The 26,123-nt window shown below is 47.8% G+C and overlaps 2 protein-coding genes across 3 annotated transcripts in view; one reads left to right on the top strand and one right to left on the bottom strand.

The window, feature by feature from the left end:
• RSPO4 (R-spondin 4) overlaps positions 1-26,123 on the bottom strand; it is a 263,645-nt gene that overhangs the window by 91,061 nt on the left and 146,461 nt on the right. The window lies entirely within an intron of this gene.
• Positions 10,007-26,123, top strand: part of FAM110A (family with sequence similarity 110 member A) — a 29,729-nt gene continuing 13,612 nt past the window's right edge. Inside the window, exon 1 of the mRNA XM_081868017.1 lies at positions 10,007-10,135. The gene's annotated coding sequence lies outside the window, so the exon portion shown is untranslated. The remainder of the gene's footprint in view (positions 10,136-26,123) is intronic.

Genomic DNA, 26,123 nt, shown 5'->3' with positions numbered 1-26,123 from the left:
CCTAAATCTTCCAAAGAGTCTGACACCTGCAAATATCACCTTGCCATGATCTAGTTCGAGAAATCATCGGAAAGAAAGCCAGGCTGGCTTTATTACTGTTAATAATAATAAATTTTATTTATACCTTGCCCTGCCCGGTCAGAGTTGGGCTCAGGGCGGCTAACACCAATAAAATCACAGTAAAAACATAATGGGGGGGGACCAATTTAAAATACAGGTTAAAGGTAAAGGTAAAGGGACCCCTGACAATTAGGTCCAGTCGTGACCGACTCTGGGGTTGCAATGCTCATCTCGCTTTACTGGCCGAGGGAGCCTGCGTACGGCATCCGGGACATGTGGCCAGCATGACTAAGCCGCTTCTGGCGAACCAGAGCAGTACACGGAAAGCTGTTTACTGCCGGAGTGGTACCTATTTATCTACTTGCACTCTGATATGCTTTCGAACTGCTAGGTTGGCAGGAGCAGGGACCGAGCAACGGGAGCTCACCCCATTGTGGGGATTCAAACCGCTGACCTTCTGATTGGCAAGTCCTAGGCTCTGTGGTTTAACCCACAGCACCACCCGTGTCCCAAAATACAGGTTAAAATGCAATTTAAAATGCAGCCTCATTTTAAAAGTAGCCGATAGATCAAGACCATAAGGGGAGGGCAACATAAGGGTTAGACTGAGTCCAAACCAAAGGCCAGGCGGAACAGCTCTGTCTTGCAGGCCCTGTGGAAAGATGTCAAGTCCTGCAGGGCCCTAGTCTCTTGTGACAGAGTGTTCCACCAAGTCGGGGCCAGTACTGAAAAGGCCCTGGGCCTAGTTGAGACCAATCTAACCACCTTGTGACTTGGGACCTCCAAAATGTTGTCATTTGTGGACCTTTAATAGCAATTAGAAGGAAGGCTAGCTAGAACAAAACCCCTTAAGCCCATTACGTCCAGAGGGATTTGAAGCGGGGGGGGGGGGGCGTGTCTTACTTTGCAAACACAGAATCATAGAATTGTGCAGTTGGGAGTAACCCCCCCCCAAAGGGTCATCTAGTCCCCGTCCCCCCCTGGAATGCAGGAGCCATGTATCACATACCGTATTGCAAATGGGCCACTGGCAAGGCAGAATTTCTGCGCTGCATGCAGAAGTCCCCAAGCTTAGTCCCCAGTATCTCCAGGGTGGGCTGGGACTGGGAGAGATCCTAGCCTGGAATCCTGCCAGTCAGTGCAGAGTACAGTGATACCTTAGTTCTCAAACACCTTGGTACTCAAACAACTTGGAACCCAAACACGGCAAACCCAGAAGTAAGTGTTACAGTTTGCGAACTTTTTTCGGAAGCCGAACGGGCTCCGTTTTGAGTGTTACACTGAGGTTTGTCTGTTTTTGCTGTTTATTTTGCATTTTTGTTTTTGCAGCTCTTTTGTTTTTGTGACTATGTGGAACCCAGTTCAGCTACTGATTGATTGATTGATTGTGTGACTGCAGTACATTGTTTATTGCTTTCATTTAATGGATCAATGGTCTCATTAGATGGTAACATTCATGTTGAATTGATGTTGTAGGGGTTGTTTTTAAAAGTCTGGAATGGATTAAGCCATTTTGCATTGCTTTCTATGGGAAAGCGCGCCTTGGTTTTGGAATGCTTTGGTTTTGGAACGGACTTCTGGAATGGATTAAGTTTGAGAACCAAGGTACCACTGTATTCAATAATTAAAATCAATGATTAGCTAAAAGCCTGGTTAATGTCAATATTCCACAAGTTTGGATAGGCTTGTCTGAAACCTTTGGGAGCTGCTGCCGGTCAGTGTAGGCGGTATGAGCTAGATGGAACAACGGTATGGCTCAGCATAAGGCTTCCTACATTCTAACAAACGGCCACTCCTCAAGAAAAGGGCGGCAGACGTGTCAACAGCCCGTAATCGTAATCACAGTGTCCCGATCCTTGACATTCCTGTGTGTAGCGGCCATGAGGTCTAGGAACTTGCACAATCCATTGAAATGTAACAAAAGCTGGATGCTGCTCCAGGTAATGGATTCTGCGCTTGCAGAGGAGTGCTGTGGAGGTGCAGAAAACATGTTGCACCCTATGAAAGCAGTTGTCTGCCAACCTTTGCATAGCTTATCGTTTTGTCAGCAAAGGAGATGATCTGAAGAGAGTATGACGAAGGGAGGATGACCGAGCTGTGTGTAAGAAGAGTGGGGCTGGCTATAAAGATAAGACCCACCCCTGCAAAACCCACAGAGCTTCCCCTCTCTTCCTTTTGCTTGCTGTTGCTCAGTGGTTATCATTCACCCAAGAACCTTTTCCAGCTTTGAAGTTTCAACACTCAAACCGAAGCAGCGTTTCTGACGGGCACTAATGTTTGTTTGATTGGGAAAGATTTTGAGCAGGCGATCTGAGCCTTCCATGGCCAATTTGTAGTGGAAAGCGAAGAGCGGCAACACAGGAAGGACAGAATTTGAGGCAAGAGCACTGCCTTTAACCATTTGCAAGCCAAATTCACAATTTCCAGTGGCTAGAGGAAGTTGTCGTAACCCCAGAACTTTTATATATATATATATATATATATATATATATATATGCTTTCGTAGATTTTCACGGGTACAGGAATGCAGGTTTTGGTGTCCTCGGGTGTCTTCCCGTGTAAAAGTTGGGGTGTCTAGGTGACGTTTCGACGAGGTCTCACTCACCAGCCTGAAGATGACGAGTGAGACCTCGTCGAAACGTCGCCTAGACACCCCAACTTTTACACGGGAAGACACCCGAGGACACCAAAACCTGCATATATATATATATATATATATATATATATATATATATATATTAGTTTTTTTAAAACATACCATTTTCAACAGTAATTAAATATATTTTTACATCTTATTCCATTTTTTTTACTTCCATCAGTCCTGTCTGAAAATTTTTCAATCTAATCTCTTAGTATGCAATTCTTATTTTCCCTGTTACATTTAAAACTCATAACCAATATCTCTGTTCTTTATCTACTTTGTAGCACTTCATATATTCCTCCTTACAGAACTTCTTGCAGTCCTACTAGCGTAATTTGTTGGTTACAATTGCTTTTCAAATAGTTCATATGCTTCTTCCAATCTTCTGTAAATCTCTGGTCCCCCAGGTTTCGAATCCTCCCTGTCATTTTGTCCAATTCTGCATAGTCCATTATTTTCGACTGCCATTCTTCTTTCGTCGGAATTTCTTCTTGTTTCCATTTCTGGGCTAACAATACTCTTGCCGAGAGTTGTACAAGATTATGATTCTAGGTGGAATGGCAGTTATTGCTTTGGGATGGAAAGAAAAGGCTAAATGGAATATGGAAAAATGGAACGATTATGTTTTTGAATACGTACAATCAGAAATATTTGCACAGATAGTGGTAGAGGATAGATGGGAAAATCAGTGCCAAAGAATCACAAATAAATGGGCATTTTACAGGAACTGGATAGAAAAAGGGGAAGCCAACCCTAAAATACAAACTCGAATGAACAGACTGTGTAGATGGATAAAGATATGAAGAAGGAAGGCCTGACCGGGGGCAGGGAAGGCTGGAGTGGGGAGGGAGGGGGAAGGGGAAAAAAAGGTAATCTGGATGGTATTTTGAATTGATTTTGTTATGTAAGCCTTTTTTTTCCGAAACCATATATATTAATGTTATGTAGTTAGGCATTGTAGTATGAATGAATTTTGTTCTGTATTCTTTGTTTTATAGAATATATATAATAATGTAATGTTATGTTTTATAGAATATATATAATAATGTTACTAAGCAAATTTAATAAAACAGGGGAGGGGGAACAATACTCTTGCCGCAGTTGTTGCATATAAAAACAATTTAACATCTTGCCTATTAACGTAACTCCAGAACTTGTGGATGTCCAACGAAGCTGAATGTCGGGAAATTCCAGACAGATAAAAGAAAGGCCTTTTTATAACGCAGCGCAGTGTTAAACTGTGGAACTCACTCCCACAGTAGGCAGGAATGACCACCAACCTAGATGGCTTTAAACAAGGATTAGATGTGCTCTCCCAAATTCCCAGCATGTTCGCATTCTTGTCTCAGTGACGTCTACACTGGCTTGGTCATGTCCGCAGAAGGGAAGATGGCAGGATCCCCAAGGACAAGCTGATTTCAGGAACCAGGCCTATTAACAGACCGACTGCGTTACAAAAATGTCTGCAAACGTGACACGAAGGCCAGCAATATCAGCCCAGCCGTGTGGGAATCTCTTGCAGACGACCCCAGTGCCAGGAGATGGGACAATCAGGTTATGTGTCCATAGCAGTGGCCAGAGGAGGAATGACCGCTGGGAGGAGCACACAGAGAAGAAATGCCATCTGTAGCAGCACAACCAGATGCCTTCCTCTGCCCCAGCTGCAACAAAACATGTCTCTCCTGTATCGGTCTATCCATGCAAGAACATTCAACTGTGTCCTACAAGGATCAAATCTGCAACCTTAGCATTATCAGTACCATGCCCTAACCAGCTGAGGAATCCAGTTGCCAGGGATCCTTTAGCTGATATTCCTGCATTGCAGGGGGTCGGACTAGATGATCCTTGGGTTCCCTCCTATCACTACGATTCTATGATTTCCAGGTTGTGTGTGTTTTCCCGCAAAAAGGGAAAGCAGCATTTTCCATGAGCTTTACAAAACCCAGCAACTACCTTAATAATTATAATTATAATTATAATTATAATTATAATTATAATTATAATTATAACTATAACTATTATTATTATTATTATTATTATTATTATTATTATTATTATTATTATTTATACCCTGCCCATCATGTTTCCCCAACCCCCACTCTGGGCAGCTCCCAACAGAATATTAAAAACACAATAAAACATTAAAAACTTCCCTAAACATGGCTGCCTTCAGATGTCTTCTAAAAGTCAGGTGTCTATTTTCTTGACATCTGACACATGGGTGCAGCTACAGAATAGGCCCTCTGCCTGGTTCCCTGTAACTTCACTTCTCGCAGTGAGGGAACCGCCAGAAGGCCCTCGGCGCTGGACCTCAGTGTCCAAGCAGAATGATGGGGGTAGAGACGCTCCTTCAGGTATACTGTGCAGAGGCCGTTTAGGGCTTTAAAGGTCAGCACCAACACTTTGAATTGTGCTCGGAAACGTACTGGGAGCCAATGTAAGTCTTTCAAGACCGGTGTTATGTGGTCTTGGTGGCCGCCCCCAGTCCCCAGTCTAGCTGCCGCATTCTGGATTAGTTGCAGTTTCCGGGTCACCTTCAAAGGTAGCCCCAGGTAGAGTGCATTGCAGTAGTCCAAGCGGGAGATAAACAGAGCATGCACCACTCTGGCCAGACAGTCAGATGAGCAGAACCCCTCCTGGGACACATTTCAAAGTGCAAATCAGAGTGGCCCGATTCATTTTCCCCCTTCTGGCTGGGGCTGCTCCGAGTATTCCCATCTTAGGAGTTAGAATCATAGAATCCTGGAGTTGGAAGAGACCACAAGGGCCATCGAGTCCAACCCCCTGCCAAGCAGGAAACACCATCAGAGCACTCCTGACATATGGTTGTCAAGCCTCTGCTTAAAGACCTCCAAAGAAGGAGACTCCACCACACTCCTTGGCAGCAAATTCCACTGTCAAACAGCTCTTACTGTCAGGAAGTTCTTCCTAATGTTTAGGTGGAATCTTCTTTCTTGTAGTTTGGATCCATTGCTCCGTGTCCGCTTCTCTGGAGCAGCAGAAAACAACCTTTCTCCCTCCTCTATGTGACATCCTTTTATATATTTGAACATGGCTATCATAACACCCCTTAACCTCCTCTTCTCCAGGCTAAACATGCCCAGCTCCCTTAGCCGTTCCTCATAAGGCATCGTTTCCAGGCCTTTGACCATTTTGGTTGCCCTCCTCTGGACACGTTCCAGTTTGTCCGTGTCCTTCTTGAACTGTGGTGCCCAGAACTGGACACAGTACTCCAGGTGAGGTCTGACCAGAGCAGAATACAGTGGCACTATTACTTCCCTTGATCTAGATGCTATACTCCTATTGATGCAGCCCAGAATTGCATTGGCTTTTTTAGCTGCCGCGTCACACTGTTGGCTCATGTCAAGTTTGTGGTCAACCAAGACTCCTAGATCCTTTTCACATGTACTGCTCTCAAGCCAGGTGTCACCCATCTTGTATTTGTGCCTCTCATTTTTTTTGTCCAAGTGCAATACTTTACATTTCTCCCTGTTAAAATTCATCTTGTTTGTTATGGACGGTTTTCCCTCTCCCTCGGCCTAGCTTCCCCCACCCACAGAAGCAAAGACCAAGCATTCAGCGTGATAACGGCCACGTTGCATTTGATTCCTCAAACAAAGGACTTATTTGTAGGAATCTTTGTCGGACTGAGCACTGGGTTGTGGGCTTGGCAGTTGGTGCCGGGGCTGGACGCCTGCCAGGGCAGCAAGAATGTGGAACAGTGTGTGTGTGTGTTTTGTGTGTGTGCCGCGGGTCTTCCACATGGACTGCGAAGCAAGAAATGGAGAGTCTTTTTCCCCTCCTTGCTGAAACCATCCCCCCACCCCCGCCACACACACAAATGTTCCTAGCGAGGCCAGGTGGGAAACCCTCTTGAAAAGCACCATTCACTGCCGTCCAGAAGTTGAGGAAGGGCTTTGGTTCAGTGGTGGCACACATGCTTTGCTCGTAAAAACTCTCAGGTTTGATCCCTCACAGGATCTCCAGGTAGGACAGACTCCATGCCGGAAACTCTGGAGCGCTGCTGCCAGCCTATGTGGGTAACACTGCACAAGATGGACCAATGCATAGCTGTCAACCGTCCCTTATTTAGCGGGAAACTCCCTTATCCCAGCACCGTGTCCTGCTGCTGTCCCTTATTGATGATGTCCCTTAAATTTCCTGGGTTTCATGCTCACCTGGCTCGGGAGAGAAGCAGCGGCTTGGGGTCCTCCGCCGCTAGAGAGAGCGAGAGAGCGCTGATGCCGTCATCCTGGCGCGAGGAGTTCCATCGGCCCTTCCCCACCCGAGGGGGGGGAGGGAGACTCTTAACCACGCCGCTCGCGAGCCCGGAGGTGGCAGCGGTGCTGGCGGTTGAGGAGGCAGCCTGAGGGAGGGGGAAGAGGAGGGGATGGAGAGGGACGCAGAAGGGTGGCGCTTCAGCGGCCGCCTCAGTGCTGCAACCGCCTCATGCCGGATTGACAGCATCTTTCAATCCTACCAATGTATGTAACTCTTTACAATAGCAAAATCCCTTGTTTTGGCTGCTGATCCCTTATTTTCGAGGCTGCTGGTCCCTTATTTTTAAATCTGTAAGTTGACAGCTATGGACCAATGGTCTGGCTCAGACTTGTGAGTCCGAGCCTGTTTTGTAGGGGGTGTTGAATTAGATGACCTTTGGAGTCTCTTGCAGCTTTAGAATTCTATGAAGGCAGCTTGCAATGTTGTTGGTGTTGTTATTTCTTAAATTTATATCCTGCCTTTCATCCAAAGATTATCTTCTTCTTCTTCTCTGGCAATCCCTCGTAATAATAATTAAATAATAATAATAATAATAATAATAATAATAATAATAATAATAATAATAATAATTTATTTGTACCCCGCCCAACTGGCTGGGTCTCCCCAGCCACTCTGGGCAGCTTCTAACAAAGATTAAAAATACATTAAAATGTCACACATCAAAAACTTCCCTGAACAGGGCTGCCTTCAGATGTCTTCTAAATGTCAGATAGTTGTTTATCCCTTTGACATCTGGTGGGAGGGCATTCCACAGGGTGGGTGCCACCACCGAGAAGGCCCTCTGCCTGGTTCCCTGTAGCTTTGCTTCTCGCAGCGAGGGAACCGCCAGAAGGCCCTTGGCGCTGGACCTCAGCGTCCGGGCAGATCGATGGGGGTGGAGACGCTCCTTCAGGTATACTGGGCCTTTGAGGCTGTTTAGGGCTTTAAAGGTCAACACCAACACTTTGAATTGTGCTTGGAAATGTACTGGGAGCCAATGTAGGTCTATCAAGACCGTAGCTGAGTAGGATTGTCTTCCATGAACACAGTCTTAACAGTGAGATTGTAAGTGACTGTGGAGGCCAATTCTGGATCCACACGTCCTTCCACAGTGGGGACGTTGGTTTCCAGGAGGGAGTTAATCAAGGTGAGGGTTTGCCAAGCGTGCCTTCCTCTTAGCATGTTTCTCCCTTGCTTCCTGAGTTCGAGTGTCTTCAAAGCCCATGACACCTTTGGTAAAGGCTGTTCTCCAACTGGAGAGCTCGCAGGCCAGTGTTTCCCAGTTGTCAGTGTTTATACTACATTTTTTAAAAAATTGCCTTGAGAGAGTCTTTAAACCTCTTTTGTTGACCACCAGCATTACGCTTTCCATTTTTAAGTTTGGAATAGAGTAGTTGCTTTGGAAGACGATAATTAGGCATCTGCACAACATGACCAGTCCAACAAAGTTGATGTTGAAGAATCCCAAGGGATCACAGGGCAGTTGGCAACATAAAACTATGATGTTATTAAAATTGTAATATATTATTAGAATTCTAATATATTATTAGAATTGTAGAGTTGGAAGGGACCCCCAAAGGTCATCTAGCCCAACCCTCAGCCCATCAACCCTTGTATTGTTTGCACTAACCCTCAGTGACTCTTTTGAGCCTCCTGGCTTTCCTGGCCATGCCAATTCATGGTCTTTAGCCCTTGGAACCTCCTTCCTAGAGGAGCTAGACTGGCTTCTTCTGCCGGGAGGTGAAGAATTATTCCTGCAGGCTTTGGGGGCTCTTGCAAGAAAAGGACTTTTAAATAGGGCTTTTATTATCTGCAATTCAACAGGTTTGTTTCTATCTTAATTCTGTAACTGTTTAATTATTTTCTAATGACCATCTTTTACTGCATATTATTCATCTCGTTTTTAATGTGCGTAAGCCGCCTTGAGCCCCAGTCCAGGGAACAGGCAGGATATAAATAAAATAAGCAAAATAATAACCACTAGCCACATGACCCGGAAGCTGTACGCTGGCTCCCTCGGCCAATAAAGCGAGATGAGCGCCGCAACCCCAGAGTCGGCCATGACTGGACCTAATGGTCAGGGGTCCCTTTACCTTTTTATGCCACTTTGAACTCCTTGGAGGAAAGTCAAGCTATAAATGCAGCAAATAACTCAGATCAATATACTAGCAATATACTCTAATAAGAATCCTATTAATTAAGCCTGTTAGAAGTTGGTGTGATTATTTCCTTTCATTTTTTTTACCCTCATTGATTTTAATGTCTCTGTGGTTGGCTGGAAGTTGCTTTGGGTTGCCCTGGGTAAGAGAAAGCGACTGACAAATGTAATAATAATAATAGCGCCCATCCGCTGAACTGACTAGGGCTCACTTCCTAGGCGCTGCAACCAGCTTGCCTTTCGCTCCGCTGCGCGCAAAGGCCACGCGCGCTTTCCATTAGCCCGCCCGGCTTTCCGGACGTCTGCCTCTCCCCAGATCCCGGGGGATGGATGTCGGAGGGGCCATTCCTTGCTGCGCCCGGGATCTGCCTTCCTCCTCTCTCTTTCTAGGTCACGCTTCGCAATCCGCCCAGGGCAAAGAGGGAGCAGGAGGCGGAGGTGGGGAGAGGCGGGGGGTCAGGCCGTCTGTCTTTTAATGTTCAGCTTGTCTGAACGCATCAGCAGGAGAACGAGGCGGGCGCGCCCGGCAGATCAGCTGGCGGGGACCTCCCCACACTCCCCCATCCCGGGAAGCCTCGTCCAAAGTCCACCCCCTTTGACCCCAGGGGGGCGCGCATCCCCGCAGGGCGCAGGGCGCATTCCAGGGAAGCTGAGTCCAGGTGAGCTTGGCTATGCCAAGTGGGGCCGCCCCTTGCGCACTGGCTCGTGGGAACTGGCGGCCAGTTGGTTCCCCCATGCGCGGATTTTTTGCTGCTCCTAGGCGGGTGGAGAGAGAGAGAGAGAGAGAGAGAGAGAGAGAGAGAGAGAGAGAGAGAGAGAGAGAAAAAAAACAGGAAGGGAAATTTCCCAGGTGAGTGTAAACAGGAAGTTGTGCAATGAGGTTACCTGAGCCCTCAGGTCAGCTGGCTAAGTTTAACGCGCGCCTGCACCGAAGAGAGCAGTTTATTACTGGGGAGCTCCTGGCTGGCTGGCTGGTCGGTCGGTTATCTGGAATCCAAGAGCCTCACCTGGGACAGGTAAAATGCCAGCCCTTGGAGGACTCTCTTTCTCTCTCTCTCTGGTTGATCATTTTTGAGAACGAGGTATAATCTGGGGAGGGGAAGGAGACCGGAAGGGCAGCTGTCCCAAGAGGCTCGAAGCCAGATGGTTCTTTTGAGCAAGGCTCCTGCTTCCCCAGTCCACGCCCCCACCCCACCCCAAAAAATACATCTCTCGCAGGGCTTCAGCTGCGGCGCGGCAGGCAGAAATTCAACAGATATAGCGCAGGCGCTTTCTTTAGTGGTGGAGTGCGCTCCGCCGGTAGGAGGTCGTTCCCAGGGTCGCTATTCATCACCTCCAGTGAACAGGCTGGGAAAGATCTCTCTGGCCAAGAGACCCTGCTCGGAAGGAGAGACCAAGCAAGGCACTGGCTCCGTATCCTTTAGGGCAGCTCTAGACGTCTAGCCTTATTTTGTTCTGTTTTAATTGCTTGCATTTTCCAAAGCAAAGGCACGCAGTTTGGTTTATTTAGGGACAGCCGGATATGGACTGGGGAAGCCTCAAAGGTGAATATTGGAAGAAAGGAATAGACATTTCCCAGGGTTATTTCCCACGAGGCGAGGTTGTGTGTTGGGGCACCAGAGTGTGTCCTTTTTGACCTGCAAAGGAGTCCCTCTCTGTCACCACCTCTGAGTCGATATAATTGGTGAAATACCACCGTCTTCCCTTTCGTACCGGATCTAAAAATTCTGCTTTACTGATTAATGAAACCCTGAAGACATTATTACTAGTGCATGTTGCGTAGAGGCACACACTCTGAAGCTTAAAATGCTGTGGTGTTTGAATGTGTGAGCCGAGTTTTATTTATTGTGTATAAAAATATTTGTATACCTCTGTATGATTTATTTATTTTTTAAATCACAGCGGTTTACTGCAATAAAACCTATAAAAAAGTTTAAAAACGGACTTTCCCCAATAGATAAGGAAATATATTCTGCAGTGGCGCAAATTTGCAGCGTTAATTAGCTAGAGGGGTGCTGGCCAACGGATCCCAAAAACGAGGGCTTGTTTCCTTTCTTTGTCCAAAAAATATGAGAGGCTCTGCAGGTTTTGCTTATTAACTGAGCATTACTGATTCCAGAAGTGTGTTGTTTCCTCTTTCACACCATAGATCTTGTAGGTTCCTAAAAGAGGAACCTCCTGAGGGAGGGAACATTTGCTTCTTCGCTTGTTTTAGCCGTGTAACTTGGCTCACTGTTTAAAGTCACCTACGTTGCTTTATAAAGATGGTTGTTGTTGTTGTTTTAACACAAGCCAGCAGTTCTGGCATGATGCACCTCAGAGGTGCTTTTCTTGAGCCACACTATAATTAGGATAAGCCGGGCAGATGTGGGACAGAGGAATAATTGCTGAGCAGCACTGTTATTATCAAATCCATATAAGAGCGTAAGACAAGACGGCCGGATCAGGCCAATGGCGTATCTAGTTCAGCATCCTAATCTCACTGGCCGTCACTGGCTCCTGTGGCAAGGAGTTCCATAGTTGAACTGGATGCTGCGTGATTACACCAAAGCTGCAAGCGTAAACTTCCAGGGTGTAGGCCTATTGAGAACAGTGAAAACGACTTCCGAGTAAGCATGCATGGAATTGCACTGCCGGCGGGTGGCTTGTGGAGTTGGAGCAGCAGCAGCGGGGAGCCTGCAAAGGGATTTTCTCAAAGAGGGCAACATGCAGAGCACCCTGCTGTGGTGGGGTTGATCTAGGAGAGAATCATACATTGCATATATAATAGGAAGTACAATATGGTCAACCCACACAGAGCAAACGTATGGTTGCCAGTTTGCCTGAGATGCAGTGGGCGGAGCCGGGGAGCTTAGGGGTGGGGCCAACTGAGACCGGGGTGGAGCCTAGTAGTGTCTCAATGGCACAGGATGGCACCTGGTGAGTCAGGGCAGGGGCAACCCTCAAATACATTTGGTGCTGACCTTTAAAGCCCTAAACGGCCTCGGTCCAGTATACCCGAAGGAGCGTCTCCACCCCCATCGTTCTACCCGGACACTGAGGTCCAGCGCCGAGGGCCTTCTGGCGGTTCCGTCATTGCGAGAAGCCAAGTTACAGGGAACCAGGCAGAGGGCCTTCTCGGTGGTGGCGCCCTCCCTGTGGAATGCCCTCCCACCAGATGTCAAAGAGAAAGACAACTATCAGACTTTTAGAAGACATCTGAAGGCAGCCCTGTTCAGGGAAGCTTTTAATGTTTAATAGCTTATTGTATTTTAATATTCTGTTGGAAGCCACCCAGAGTGGCTGGGGAAACCCAGCCAGATGGGTAGAGTATAAATAATAAATTATTATTATTATTATTATTATTATTATTATTATTATTATTATTAGTGTGCACACACACAGGCTGGGATCCTCAATGGCGCCTTTTTTCACCCAGGGCAAAAACCCCAGCTGGCCCTCTCCTGTAGCTATGGCACCGGGTAAGGGGACAGTCTGTTTGTGCCTTGTGCTTCTGGGTGAAGCAGGATGTCTTGGAGAAAGTGGTCAGAAATGCTTTTCTCCGTATCTCGCAACACTAGAATTCCTGGACATGCAAGGAAGCTGAAAGTTGGGAGGTTCAGGGCAGATAAAAGAAAGGACTTCTTCACGCAGTGTGTAGTTAACCTGTGGAACTCCCTCCCACAGCAGGCAATGATAACCACCAGCCTAGTTGGCTGGATTGGACAAATTCATGGAGGAGAGGGCTCTCAGTGGCCACTAGCCACCATGGCTAGGCCCTGCCTGCACGGTTGGAGGCAGAAATGTTTCTGGTTGCTGGTACTCCGCGGTCTTGTGTTCAAATCCTGCTTGCATGTTTCATATAGGCATCTGGTTGGCGGTTCCTGTGCGAACAGGATGCAATTGGCCTGATCCTGCAGGCGCTTCTTATGTTCTGACATCCAGGGTGCCAAGAAAATAGAAAAAAAGAGCTGTGAAAATAGGCTGGTGAACCGTGCTACCACCCCTGAATCTGATTTATTCCTGCATTGCAGAGGGTTGGGCTAGATGACTCGTGGGTTCCCCTCCAACTCTACAATTTTGTGATCCTTTGCTCTGAGATCCCCTGAAAACCATGAGAAGGAGCCTAAGCACGAGGCAGGGAGAATTAGAGCTAATGGGTTGCATCCAGCATTACTCATAATCAGAGTAGGCTCATTGAAATTAACAGGCATGACTCACTTAGGCCCATTGTAATTAGGGAATCTAACAAAAACTGCCTGCTGCCCGTCCTGTTATTTGCAGTAATTCCAGGCAGTTGGCTGACGAAATATGACCCGTTCCTCACGCATTATTTGACTGTGGTCAAACATTCTCAGATACTCCTTGAAGCCAAAACCTCCCTGATGTAATAGGTGGTGACCTCTCTCTCTTTTTAGTTCCAACATTCTTCTATCTGATAGCAGAGTTGGGTGTGTGGAGGCCTCTTCCCTCCCTCCATCCTGAAACAGCCCCCAATCTGCCCCCCCTGGAGCTTCCAGACTTTCTTGCTATTTTTGGGTGAGATCCCGTGGCACGCTGGGAAATTCAGGCTTGCGCAATTGTGGTTGGTTTGGCGCGCTTGCACAACAAACCCGATTCCCCCAGAGGATCAGGCTTTTTAGCAGTGAGGGAAAATGATATACTGGAAAGTGCAGGATAATACTGGCTTTGACACAGCATCATCTAACCTCCCTACAAGCAAAGCAGGGTGAATGCTCAATGAATGCATTGTGAGGACTCCAGGGATCTAACTTAACCCCTACTCCCAAGTATTTAGGGAAGGACACAAGCAGGGAAGGGACATGCTGATCAGGACTTGCTGATCAGAAGGTCGGCGGTTCGAATCCCGGGTGAGCTCCCGTTGCTCGGTCCCTGCTCCTGCCAACCTAGCAGTTCGAAAGCATGTCAAAGTGCAAGTAGATAAATAGGTACCACTGCAGCGGGAAGGTAAACGGCTTTTCTGTGCGCTGCTCTGGTTTGCCAGAAGCGGCTTTATCACGCTGGCCACATGACCTGGAAGCTGTACGCCGGCTCCCTCAGCCAGTAAAGCGAGATGAGCGCCGCAACCCCAGAGTCGGCCACGACTGGACCTAATGGTCAGGGGTCCCTTTACTTTTACAAGCAGGGAAATGAAGGCAACAGCCTTCCCCTTTTGTTTGCCTGCAGCACCCTATTCCCAGTGGTAGACTGCTTCTGCACATGGAGTTTCCTTAACAAATTAACAAGAGTTTTTGACAACTTAATAATAATAATAATAATAAAATGCCTTTACACAGTCAGTGTAATAAGTCTTGAACTTTCATAGCTAAAAGGTATCGGTAGACCTCTGAATTTGTTCCCCATGAATTTAATAACCGAAGCTGTCGGTCCATTTGCTTGAGTTTTCTCCATCCAGAACATTGGTGCTGCTTCCCTGGACATCCCAACTTCAAAAATTCAAAGAAATGCAAGTCAAGATCAGAAAAGAGCTTTCAAACCTAGGAAATGGATGCTGAGACAAACACTTAAAAAAAGAATCAGTGTTACTGATTAACAGCCTTTGTTTGGAAGGCAGCAGTTTGCGATTTCCCGGCACCGAATTTGAATGATACCTCTCTGTTTGCACGAAAAAGAACAGGAGTCAGGACGGCTCTTGGACAGCACAGAGTAGTCAAACACAATGAAGGCCAAAGTACCTCCTTTCGGCAGTTGGATGTTGTGGTAGCTTGGGACTCTGTTTTCTGGGCAAATCGTCTTCCTTGGAGTATCTTCCTGCCTGGCACCTAGGGCGGGCACCTTTGCCAACCTGGTGCCCTCCAGATGGTTTGGACTACAACTCCCATGAGCCCATGAGAACACACCATTTGGCAGAATCCCCACTGCGCCAACCAGAACTAGGAGTTTAATCCTTGATTCAGCACAGGGACCACATTTGCACAGACGTCTTTATTTTGCAAACCCCGCGTCTATATTTAAACGGTGCATGCTGTTTTTAATCATCTTATAATTTCAGGATTTATTTAGCACCTTGGCTCACCCTGTTTGAAGACACGGTGTTTGCAAAATAAGGAAAAGACGTGGGAGGCACGGAAATGCAAGCTGCACCCAAAGGCGCTGAGGGTGCGGAAAGTTTAGAGGTGTCTCTGGAATGGCTCATCAGAAACTTCTGCTCTGCCTCCTCTGTAGATTAGATCTGCTCTGAGCCTCTGCAAACACATTGCAAGAGATGCGCCTTGAAGGCAGGGGGGAGTTGGGGAGAAGATGGGAAGCCTCTACTGATGATCATGAGGGCCAGTCACTTGAATAATAATAATAATAATAATAATAATAATAATTTATTATTTATACCCCGCCCATCTGGCTGAGTTTCACCAGCCACTCTGGGCGGCTTCCAATCGAGTGTTAAAAACAATACAGCATTAAATATTTAAAACTTCCCTAAACAGGGCTGCCTTCAGATGTCTTTTAAAGATAAGATAGCTGCTTATTTCCTTCACATCTGAAGGGAGGGCGTTCCACAGGGCAGGCACCACTACCGAGAAGGCTCTCTGTCTGGGTCCCTGTAACCTCACTTCTCGCAGTGAGGGAACCGCCAGAAGGCCCTCGGAGATGGACCTCAGTGTCCAGGCTGGATGATGGAGGTGGAGACGCTCCTTCAGGTATACTGGACCGAGGCCATCAGCACCAACACTTTGAATTGTGCTCGGAAACGTACTGAGAGCCAGTATGTTATGTGGTCCCAGTGGCCTCTCCCAGTCACCAGTCTAACTGCCACATTCTGGATTAATTGCAGTTTCCAGGTCACCTTCAAAGGTAGCCCCAGGTAGAGCACATTGCAGTAGTCCAAGCGGGAGATAACTAGAGCATGCACCACTCTGGCAAGACAGCTTTTGGGCAGGTAGGGTCTCAGCTTGCATACCAGATGGAGCTGATAAACTGCCCTGGACACAGAATTGAGCTGCACCTCCATGGACAACTGTGAGTCCAAAATGACTCCCAGGCTGCGCACCTTTTCCTTCAGGGGCACAGTTACTCCATTCAGGACCAGGGAGTCCTCCACACCCACCCACCCCCTGTCCCCCCAAATCAGTACTTCTGTCTTGTCAGGATTCAACCCCAATCTGTTAGCCACCATCCATCCTCCAACCGCCTCCAGGCACTCACACAGGACCTTCACCGCCTTCACTGGTTCTGATTTAAGAGAGAGGTGGAGCTGGGTGTCATCTGCGTACTGATGAACACCCAGCCCAAACCCCAGATGATAAGCAAGAAATGGATAAAAATATTGAGTTGGAAGGGGTTGTCTTGTCCAACCCCTGCAATGCAGGAATCTCAGCTAAAGCATGCATGACAGACGGCCATCCAATCTCTGCTTAAATATCTCCATGGAAGGAGAGCCCTTCGCCTTCCAAGGGAGACTGTTCCTCCGTTGAGCAGCTCTTGCTGCCGCCTGAGGCAACTGCCTCGCTTTGTCTCACGAGCGGGCAGGCCACGCTTGTAGAACTTGGCAGGCTCTAAGACCAAGGCAAAAACTATTTCCTTGGCTCCGCCTCTCATTGGCTCTGGCTCCACCCACTCTATGGACTCCCTGCCTTCCTCCCCACCAGTCCCAAAGGGCAGTGGTGTAGCGTGGGGGGTGCAGGGGGGGCCAGCCACACCGGGCGCAACATTTGGGGGGGCGCGCTCGCACTCGCAGCTCTCTGCCCCCACCTGGCTCACTCACTCTCTCTCACTGCAGGGCTGGCTGTGCGAATCCGATCTGAGCTGCCGGGTCGTCGCCCACTGTGGAGGGGGAGGGTGCCAGGCGTGCGTTGCGGTGCGGAGCGGAGCGGAGAGAGAGCGAGGGAGGGACTATCTGGGGGAGGGACAGTGCAGCGGCCGCCCAGCGCAGCGCTGAGCGCGGGAGAGAACCACACCCGACCAGCCCAGGCAGCAGCAAGAAGAAGCTGGCAGCGGCGGCAGGTTAGGGGTTAGGGGCGCAAATTACTTGCCTTGCCCCGGGTTAGGGGGCGCAAATTACTTGCCTTGACCTGGGTTAGGGGGCGCAAATTACTTGCCTTGCCCTGGGTGCTGACAACCCACGCTACGCCGCTGCCAAAGGGCACCCGCCCCTTCTGTCTCCAGCTGAAATGAATATTCAGACCTCACCACCGTATCTGCTCAGAATAGTTGCTATCTTTGCTTTTCTCTCTGTCCTCGGCTGTCATCCCAGCCCTCAGACTGGAAGCGCCTACTGCTTTTTCCGTCTCCTTTTTTTTAAAAAATCCTGCCTATGTCGCTCCAAAAAGTGCCATGTAGACGTAGTAATAATGTATTTCATTAATGGGGAAAAAAATTCACCACGCCTTTCTCCTTCCCTTGCACAACCCGGGAAGGTTCAATACCACAGCGACGAACACCCCACAACCAATTCTCTTGTGTGTCCTCTGCCCAGAATAGCCTCCACCTCAAGGCCTCTCAACCAGTTAAACTTGTTATCAGGGGAGCCCAGGAAGAGCTCATGCCATGGGTGGGAAGAACAAACGTGCTCAAGAAAGTGATAATTAACTTGCACAAGTCCTGCCTGGGACCGAAGGGAGCCAGGCTATTTCACTAGTGTTTCTCAACAGAAATATTTCAACCATGAGGGCTAGGTACTTTGGGTTTTTTTATGAGGGAAGAGTATGGGGGATACCAATATTGTGGAGGGGAAGCACAATAACGCCACACATGTGGGGTCTCTTTGTGAATGAACCCCCCTCCCCGATTCTTTTCTCCACACATTCAAGTCCAACCTACTGTGATTTAGGAAACACAGCTTTAAAATTCCTGACAGATGGTCATCTGACTTCTGTGCTTTTATTTAAAAATTTTTTGGCAAAAAACCCAACAAACATCACATTTCCAAAATAGGAGCTGTAAAACACCAACAGTGGAATTTCCATTCCCAATAAATGATTTGGTGATTAGCTCTTATGGTCAGAAGGCTTTTCGGTTCCCAGATTGAAATAGAGGTGATTAATTTCATCGGCATTTTTTAATCTGCATAACAAGGAGTTGCTGTTTTGCTTTTGAACTGTTTTGGTTTCAGAAAAGCAGAAAGGCAATAATGTGTGTCACTCGTAAGCCTCGCCATCCCCGCTTCTGCAGCAAGAGAGAGGAATCAGCAGCCTCAGGAAAGCACCAATATTTGCAGAAGAAATAAAGGAAGAAAGGAAAGATAGATAGATAGATAGATGATAGATAGATCCCGCTAAAAGGGATGTGTGTGCGTTTTCAGGTGTGATACAATCACATACTAACAAACTCAGGTTGCATAATTAAGAGTTGATTTCGTGCCTTTGCTCAACAAATCCATTTCTGCCGTTAAGAAAAGTGAAAAGGAAATACAAAGTTTGGGATAAGGCTTGCTTGATGCCCTGTCATATAACCTCCCTGCAAACAAATAAGAACAGATGTTCCCCAAAAAAACCTGTGTCTAACCTCCCCAAAACTTTGTGCAAACACATACGCGAGCAGACTTAGCCAAATGGGTCTCATTGTTGGGAAGGCAGGGGAGGTGGAAAACCAGGAGGGTGGAAGTATGGAATGGAGCTTCCTGATGTGGCTGGCTGGAACCCTGATCAGGAGCACTTTGCAGAGGCGGTTTCAGGGTAGCTTGACCGGTTTGACCTCAAGGAGGGCCACACTGCCGGGGGCACCCCAACAATGCTGTGGAATGGAGTGCAAAAGGCGGGAGGTGCCACATTTTCGTGTCCCACAGAGCGCTGCTGGAATTGGAGAGCCCAAAGTCCACCAAACTTTACTGCAGGTCCCACTTTCATCATTCGTCCCATAACATTAATGATATCCTGTCCTTCTTTCTAAAGGAGCCTAGAGCAGCCTCGTAGGGTATAGGATGGGTTTAATTTCTGTTTTCATAATAGATGTTTTGCTGTTCACCTCGAGCCTCTGGGACAGGGTGGGACATGTGCTTGAGTAAATGAACAGGAAGCAGAAACGGTGCTTTTCAAGCTTGGACTACTGCAATGCACTCTACGTGGGGCTACCTTTGAAGGTGATCCGGAAACTGCAATTAATCCAGAATGCGGCAGCTAGGGAAGCTTTTAATGTTTAATAGGTTATTGTCTTTTAGTGTTTTGTTGGAAGCCGCCCAGAGTGGCTAGGGAAACTCAGCCAGATGGGCAGGGTATAAATTATTATTATTATTATTATTATTATTATTATTATTATTAATTATTATTATTTCTTGTCCTGACTTCTCCACTACGTTGCCGGGTTGCTCAATCTTTTCCTGAACAGCCTGTGCTTGGATCTGAGCTTCTGTGGTTTCCCTTTTCTCATCACTTTTGGGACTTCCTCTTCCATATTTGGTTTGCCAGGCGCCGTGCAGGTTAGGCTCTTGAGTCATCCTAGGACATGCCTAAACCCCACAGGTGGCGTGGCTCCTCCTCAGGAACTCTGGCAAGCTGTCATTGGACTGTGACGAAGGATTTGCTGTTCTGCAGAACTGTTCCGTCAGCTTCTCATTTCATCCCAACACTGATCCTGCGAGGTAGAGTTGGCTGAGCAGTGGTGCATCTGCCTGACCTTCATGGCTAAGCGAACATTTGAACCTCGACCTCATCATGCAAACCCCACCACGCTAGTAGAACACAGAGGGTTCTTTGAGGTGGGTGTTTATTGTGGGATCAGGACTTCTCAACCCTTCATTGCTTTTAGCAATGTCTGTCCACGCAATATAAAGGTAAAGGGACCCCTGACCATTAGGTCCAGTCGTGACCGACTCTGGGGTTGCGGCGCTCATCTCGCTTTACTGGCCGAGGGAGCCGGCGTACAGCTTCCGGGTCATGTGGCCAGCATGACTAAGCCGCTTCTGGCGAACCAGAGCAGCGCACGGAAATGCCATTTACCTTCCCGCCGGAGCTGTACCTATTTATCTACTTGCACTTTGATGTGCTTTTGAACTGCTAGGTTGGCAGGAGCAGGGACCGAGCAACGGGAGCTCACCCCATTGCGGGGATTCGAACCGCCAACCTTCTGATCAGCAAGTCCTAGGCTCTGTGGTTTAAACCACAGCACCACCTGCGTCCCTCTCACCCACCCCTCTCACCTACGCAATATATTTGTCATCAAAATGCAAAGCCATATTTAACCCCCACCCCGATTTAATTCAGTTTCACCCCATCAGGAACCACCCAAAGAATCAGAACACACAGCAAGTAGCTTCATACAGTAGGCAGCTTTCTATGTTGCAATACATAGGACCCATGTACCTACGGGACTGCCTCTCCTGGTATGCCCCTCAGAGGACCTTAAGGTCCACAAATGACAACATTTTGGAGGTCCAAGGTCGCAAGGTGGTTAGATTGGTCTCAACTAGGGCCAGGGCCTTTTCAGTACTGGCCCCGACTTGGTGGAACGCTCTCACAAGAGACCAGGACCCTGCGGGACTTGACAGAGCTGTTCCTCCTGGCCTTTGGTTTGGACTCAGTCTGACCCTTATGTTGCCCTCCCCTTATGGTCTTGATCTATTGGCTACTTTTCCTGCATTTTAAATTGCATTTTAACCTGTATTTTAAATTGGTCCTCCCCCCCCCCATTATGTTTTTGCTGTGATTTTATTGGTGTTAGCCGCCCTGAGCCCAGCTCTGGCCAAGGAGGGCAGGGTATATAGAAAAATTATTATTATTATTATTATTATTATTATTATTATTATTATTATTATTACATACAGGACCATGGGAAAAGGTTCAAACTGAGAAACAAGGACACACAACTGCATCTATCCTACATGTGGTTTTGGGCCTAGAATTCACCTTCCTGGGAATAGCAGTTTTTCCTCCTCTGTTTCAAGCTGCTACTCCTGGGTGTGGAAATAGAAAGACCATCCCTAGTGAGCTGTCAGAAACCACAGGCCGGCTGAGCCTGACTAAGGCTCCCCCAGGTGTGACCAGTTTATAATGGATTATTGTGAGAAGGATTGAAACTGGAAAGGTCCCTTGTCTGGAAACCGTGGAGATCTGCTACCAGTCAGTGCAGGCAGTATTGATCTAGGTGGGCCTGACTCAGCATAAGTCAGATGCATCTGCTTTGCAGGCAGAAGGTCTCGGGTTCAAGCCCCAATGGCCGCTCCAGATTAGGGCTGGTCTTGTCCTCTGCCTGAAACCCTAGAGAACCTCTGCCGGTCAGTGTAGACAATACTGAGCTTGGTGGACTGTTGTTCTGACTCAATATAAAGTAGCTTTCCGGAGGTCAGGCTCATTCATCCGAGACAACATAACACCAGTCTTGAAAGACCTACATTGGCTCCCAGTACGTTTCTGAGCACAATTCAAAGTCTTGGTGCTGACCTTCAAAGCCCTAAACGGCCTCGGTCCAGTATACCTGAAGGAGCGTCTCCACCCCCATCGTTCAGCCCGGACACTGAGGTCCAGTGCCGAGGGCTTTTTGGTGGTTCCCTCATTGCAAGAAGCCAAGTTACAGGGAACCAGGCAGAGGGCCTTCTCGCTAGTGGCGCCCGCCCTGTGGAACGCCCTTCCAGCAGATGTCAAAGAGAAAAACAACCACCAGACTTTTAGAAGACATCTGAAAGCAGCCCTCTTTTGGGAAGCTTTTAATGTTTAACAGACTACAGTATTTTAATACTTTGTTGGAAGCCGCCCAGAGTGGCTGGGGAAACCCAGCCAGATGGGAGGGGTATAAATACAGTGGTACCTTGGGTTAAGTACTTAATTTGTTCCGGAGGTCTGTTCTTAACCTGAAACTGTTCTTAACCTGAAGCACCACTTTAGCTAATGGGGCCTCCTGCTGTAGCTGCACTGCCGCTGTGCGATTTCTGTTCTCATCCTGAAGCAAAGTTCTTAACCTGAAGCACTATTTCTGGGTTAGCGGAGTCTGTAACCTGAAGCGTATGTAACCTGAGGTACCACTGTTATAAAATATTATTATTATTATTATTATTATTATTATTATTATTAAACAGATGGTTGTGCGAATTGCTGGTGGCATGGCATGACCTTGCAAATGCCTCTGTTGTCAGGTTGATGGTTGAGTCCTGAGGAGCCTGACCTGCCGACATGTTTCTTCCCAAACCCAGAGGGCAGGATAGTTTCAGCCTCCCACGTTGCAAACAACCTTGTGATGACACGTAGAAATTATTCTCCTGTTGCAATCTTCGACTATATCCCAGGCTGGCAGGAGAGGTATATTTAACCTCTTACTAAACTGCAGGGCTTGGGGTGTTGTTGTTTTTGTGCAATACTGCAATTAATTGATGGGTTCCGGGGAAATCCTTGCTTTTGGACTCAAGGAACACCTTTGCTCCACCACCCTTTCCAAGCAACTTACAAGCAGCAGGTTAGGATGGGACTATACCATGGGGCTGTTGCCAGATACTTAAAAGATTTGGGGCCGTTGGGCAATAGGAACAGATTTGCATATAGTTTGCAAGTGTTAGCTTCTCGTCCAATCCCAGTTATATCTACTCAGAAGTAAGTCCTGTTGAATTCAGTGGGACTTGCTCTCAGGTTGTTGAGGTTAGGATCACATATCTTTAAATGAATCACAGAAAGCCTGCTAATTTCCCATCCAGATCTCCCCGGAAAGTTCCTCAGTTAATTTGTGCCCCACTCCAGATTGCCCAAAATCCGTTCCCCTTCAGCATATATACCCCAATGAATTTTCGTAGGAGCTCCTCTTTGAAGTAAATTAAATTCTCCTTCAGTTCTCCCCGTTCATTTCCCCCTAATCATCTGTAGATAAAACCAGCTAAAATTAATTTATCCCCCCTCCCCCAAAAAGCAATGTCTTACCCACTAACCACCCCCAGTTCATTTTCACCTGAATTAGGTAAAGGTAAAGGGACCCCTGACCATTAGGTCCAGTGGTGGCTGACTCTGGGGTTGTGGCGCTCATCTCGCTTTATTGGCCGAGGGAGCCGGCATACAGCTTCCGGGTCATGTGGCAAGCATGACTAAGCCGCTTCTGGCGAACCAGAGCAGCGCACGGAAACGCGGTTTACCTTCCCTCCGGAGCGGTACCTATTTATCTACTTGCAATTTGAGGTGCTTTCAAACTGCTAGGTTGGCAGGAGCAGGGACCGAGCAACGGGAGCTTACCTCATTGCGGGGATTCGAACCGCCGACCTTCTAATCGGAAAGTCCTAGGCTCTGAATTAATTACTCGCCAAAACTCGGGTGACTTTGAAAAAGATTTGAGGCCCATGCTCCTTATTACCACTCCTAGCAACACACCTCCAGTGTGGTTCTATTCTATTGCCCAGGCGCTTATTCATAAACAATGCAGAGAACAGCGCAAAGAATTGGTGTCACCACCTCCAAGGCTATTACAATGACAAGCCAACCCATGCTACTCAGACCTGCACACCTGAGCCATGTAGTTAAAAACTACTATTATTTGACCACGTGTTTATCTCCGCTTTCCTCCAAGGGACTCCGGGGTTGGCAGGCACTCAAGGCTGGGTTCCTCACAACAACCCTTTGAGGCGGGTTAGGCGGAGAGGAAGGGAATGATGGGCCCAAGATAAGTGATCTTTATGGCAGTGGGGTGGGGGAAACAGTGTGAGGCTAACCTTTTTAGACCCGAGTAAGGCCCCTCCATTGTAGAGCATCTCCAGCGGCTGCCAGTCAGTGAAGACAATATTGCCTGACTCAGTATAAAGCACGCTCTATGTTTTCCAGTCTAACAGCACCAGTGCCGGATTTACGTACAGTCATACCTCGGGTTGAATATGCTTCATGTTGAGCGCGTTCGAGTTGCGCTCTGCAGCAACCTAAAAGTAACAGAACGAGTTACTTCTGGTTTTCGTCGCTTGCGCATGCGCAGACGCTCAAAAGGACGTCCGGTGCATGCGCAGAAGCTGCAAAAAGTGATGTGCGCAGATGTGCCATCCCTAGTTACGTTTGCTTCTGGATGCAAACGGGGCTCCGGAACGGATCCCATTTGCATCCCGAGGTACCACTGTATAAGCTAAACAAGCTACATTCATACCTCATGTTACGTTTGCTTCAGGTTGCGCGTTTTCAGGTTGCGTCCTGCGGTGACCCGGAAGTAAAGGACCAGGTTACTTCCGGGTTTCACCACTCGTGCATGCGCAGACGTGCAAAATGATGTCACACGCATGTGCAGAAGCGGCGAATCGTGACCCGTGCACTCGCAGACATGGGTTGCGTTCTGTTCATGATGCGAATGGGCCTCCGGAACGGATCCCATTCGCAACCAGAGGTACCACTATATAGCTTAGGGCCCCACTCTCTTGGGGGCCCCAAAAAAATTTAAAGGAAAAAAATGGATGTACGTTTCCAAAATATAAGATAAAAAATAAATAAAACCCACACACAGCAACAGTGTTGTGTGTTGTGTAGGCTCCTATTGGTTATGTGTAAATGGCTTTAGATACCTATTAAAAGGTAAAGGTACCCCTGCCCGTACGGGCCAGTCGTGTCCGACTCTAGGGTTGTGCGCTCATCTCACTCTATAGGCCGGGAGCCAGCGCTGTCCGCAGACACTTCCGGGTCACGTGGCCAGCGTGACAAAGCTGCTCTGGCGAGCCAGCGCAGCACACGGAAATGCCGTTTACCTTCCCGCTGGTAAGCGGTCCCTATTTATCTACTTGCACCCGGGGGTGCTTTCGAACTGCTAGGTCGGCAGGTGCTGGGACCGAATGACGGGAGCGCACCCCGCTGCGGGGATTCGAACCGCCGACCATGCGATCGGCAAGTCCTAGGCGCTGAGGTTTTACCCACAGCACCACCCGCGTCCCTTAGATACCTATTAGGTCCATAAATTACCATATAGCATATATTCAACACATAAAACAGCGACAATTTGTTGTTGACAAAGGGCAGCTGGACATATAAAGGGCGCCATTACCTTCAGTAGCTGAGGGCCTCATCAAACCTAAATCCGGCCCTGAACAGCACCACCCTAACAATGTCTACCCAGAAATAACTCCTCTTGCATTCGGTTGCAGTTGCTCCCAGCCAAACAGGATTGGGATTGCACCCCCAAATCTTCTTCATCTGAAATGCTCTGGTTCGCAGAAGCAGCTGCTACAAACTTCAGTTCATTTCCTCCCTCTTCTTCCTCTCTTCACCTTTTCATTTTGCTCACAGGCTGTTTTCCACTGCTCTTTTCCACAGGGGATTTGACAAATTAGTAGCTATCCATGGCTATTAGTCGTAATATACTCCCATGTGCAGGAACAATATCCGCCTGAGCTGGGCCATCCGGCTACACCATTGGGCAGAGTGAGGCAACTGCCTTCGGCGGCAGATTTGTTTATTTCATTTCACGTTTGGAAATGTTGCAATAAAACCTCCGGGCAGTTTGCAAAAATGCACCCATTAAATTTATCAATGAAAGGCAGTTGAAAACAAGTGCAATCAAAACACCCCAAATATAATTAAAAGCAAAAGCAAGTTAAAAAGAGACTCAAACGCATGCCACCTTTTGCATGTCCGGATAGGCCTGCCTAAACAAAAATGTTTTAAGCAGGTATTGAAAATAGTAAAGGGAGGGCACCTGCGTCATGTCAAAGGCAGGGAGTTCCAAAGTGGAGACGCTGCCCACTAAAAGACTGGTTTCTTGCTAATGCTCTGATTGGTGGAATTGGCAATAATATAGGTGCCACATAATGCCCATTCTACATTTGTAAGGACTTGACCATTCGGTGTGGCAGTGCCTACACTTTGTGTGTGTGTGTGTGTGTAATTTTTATTAAAATTTCTGTTTTACAATTTAGAATATTCATTTGTTGTTGCTGTTTAGTCGTTTAGTCATGTCTGACTCTTCATGACCCCCTGGACCAGAGCACGCCAGGCACTCCTGTCTTCCACTGCCTCCTGCAGTTTGGTCAAACTCATGCTGGTAGCTTTGAGAACACTGTCCCACCATCTCGTCCTCTGTCGTCCCCTTCTCCTTGTGCCCTCCATCTTTCCCAGCATCAGGGTCTTTTCCAGGGAGTCTTCTCTTCTCATCAGGTGGCCAAAGTCTTGGAGCCTCAGCTTCAGGATCTGTCCTTCC

Source organism: Podarcis erhardii (genome assembly GCF_964252035.2).
Source record: "Podarcis erhardii genome assembly, chromosome: 6".
In the NCBI taxonomy this organism is placed as follows: domain Eukaryota; kingdom Metazoa; phylum Chordata; class Lepidosauria; order Squamata; family Lacertidae; genus Podarcis; species Podarcis erhardii.
The sequence above is the reverse complement of the archived record's forward strand: the minus strand, read 5'-3'. Positions and strand labels throughout refer to the sequence as shown.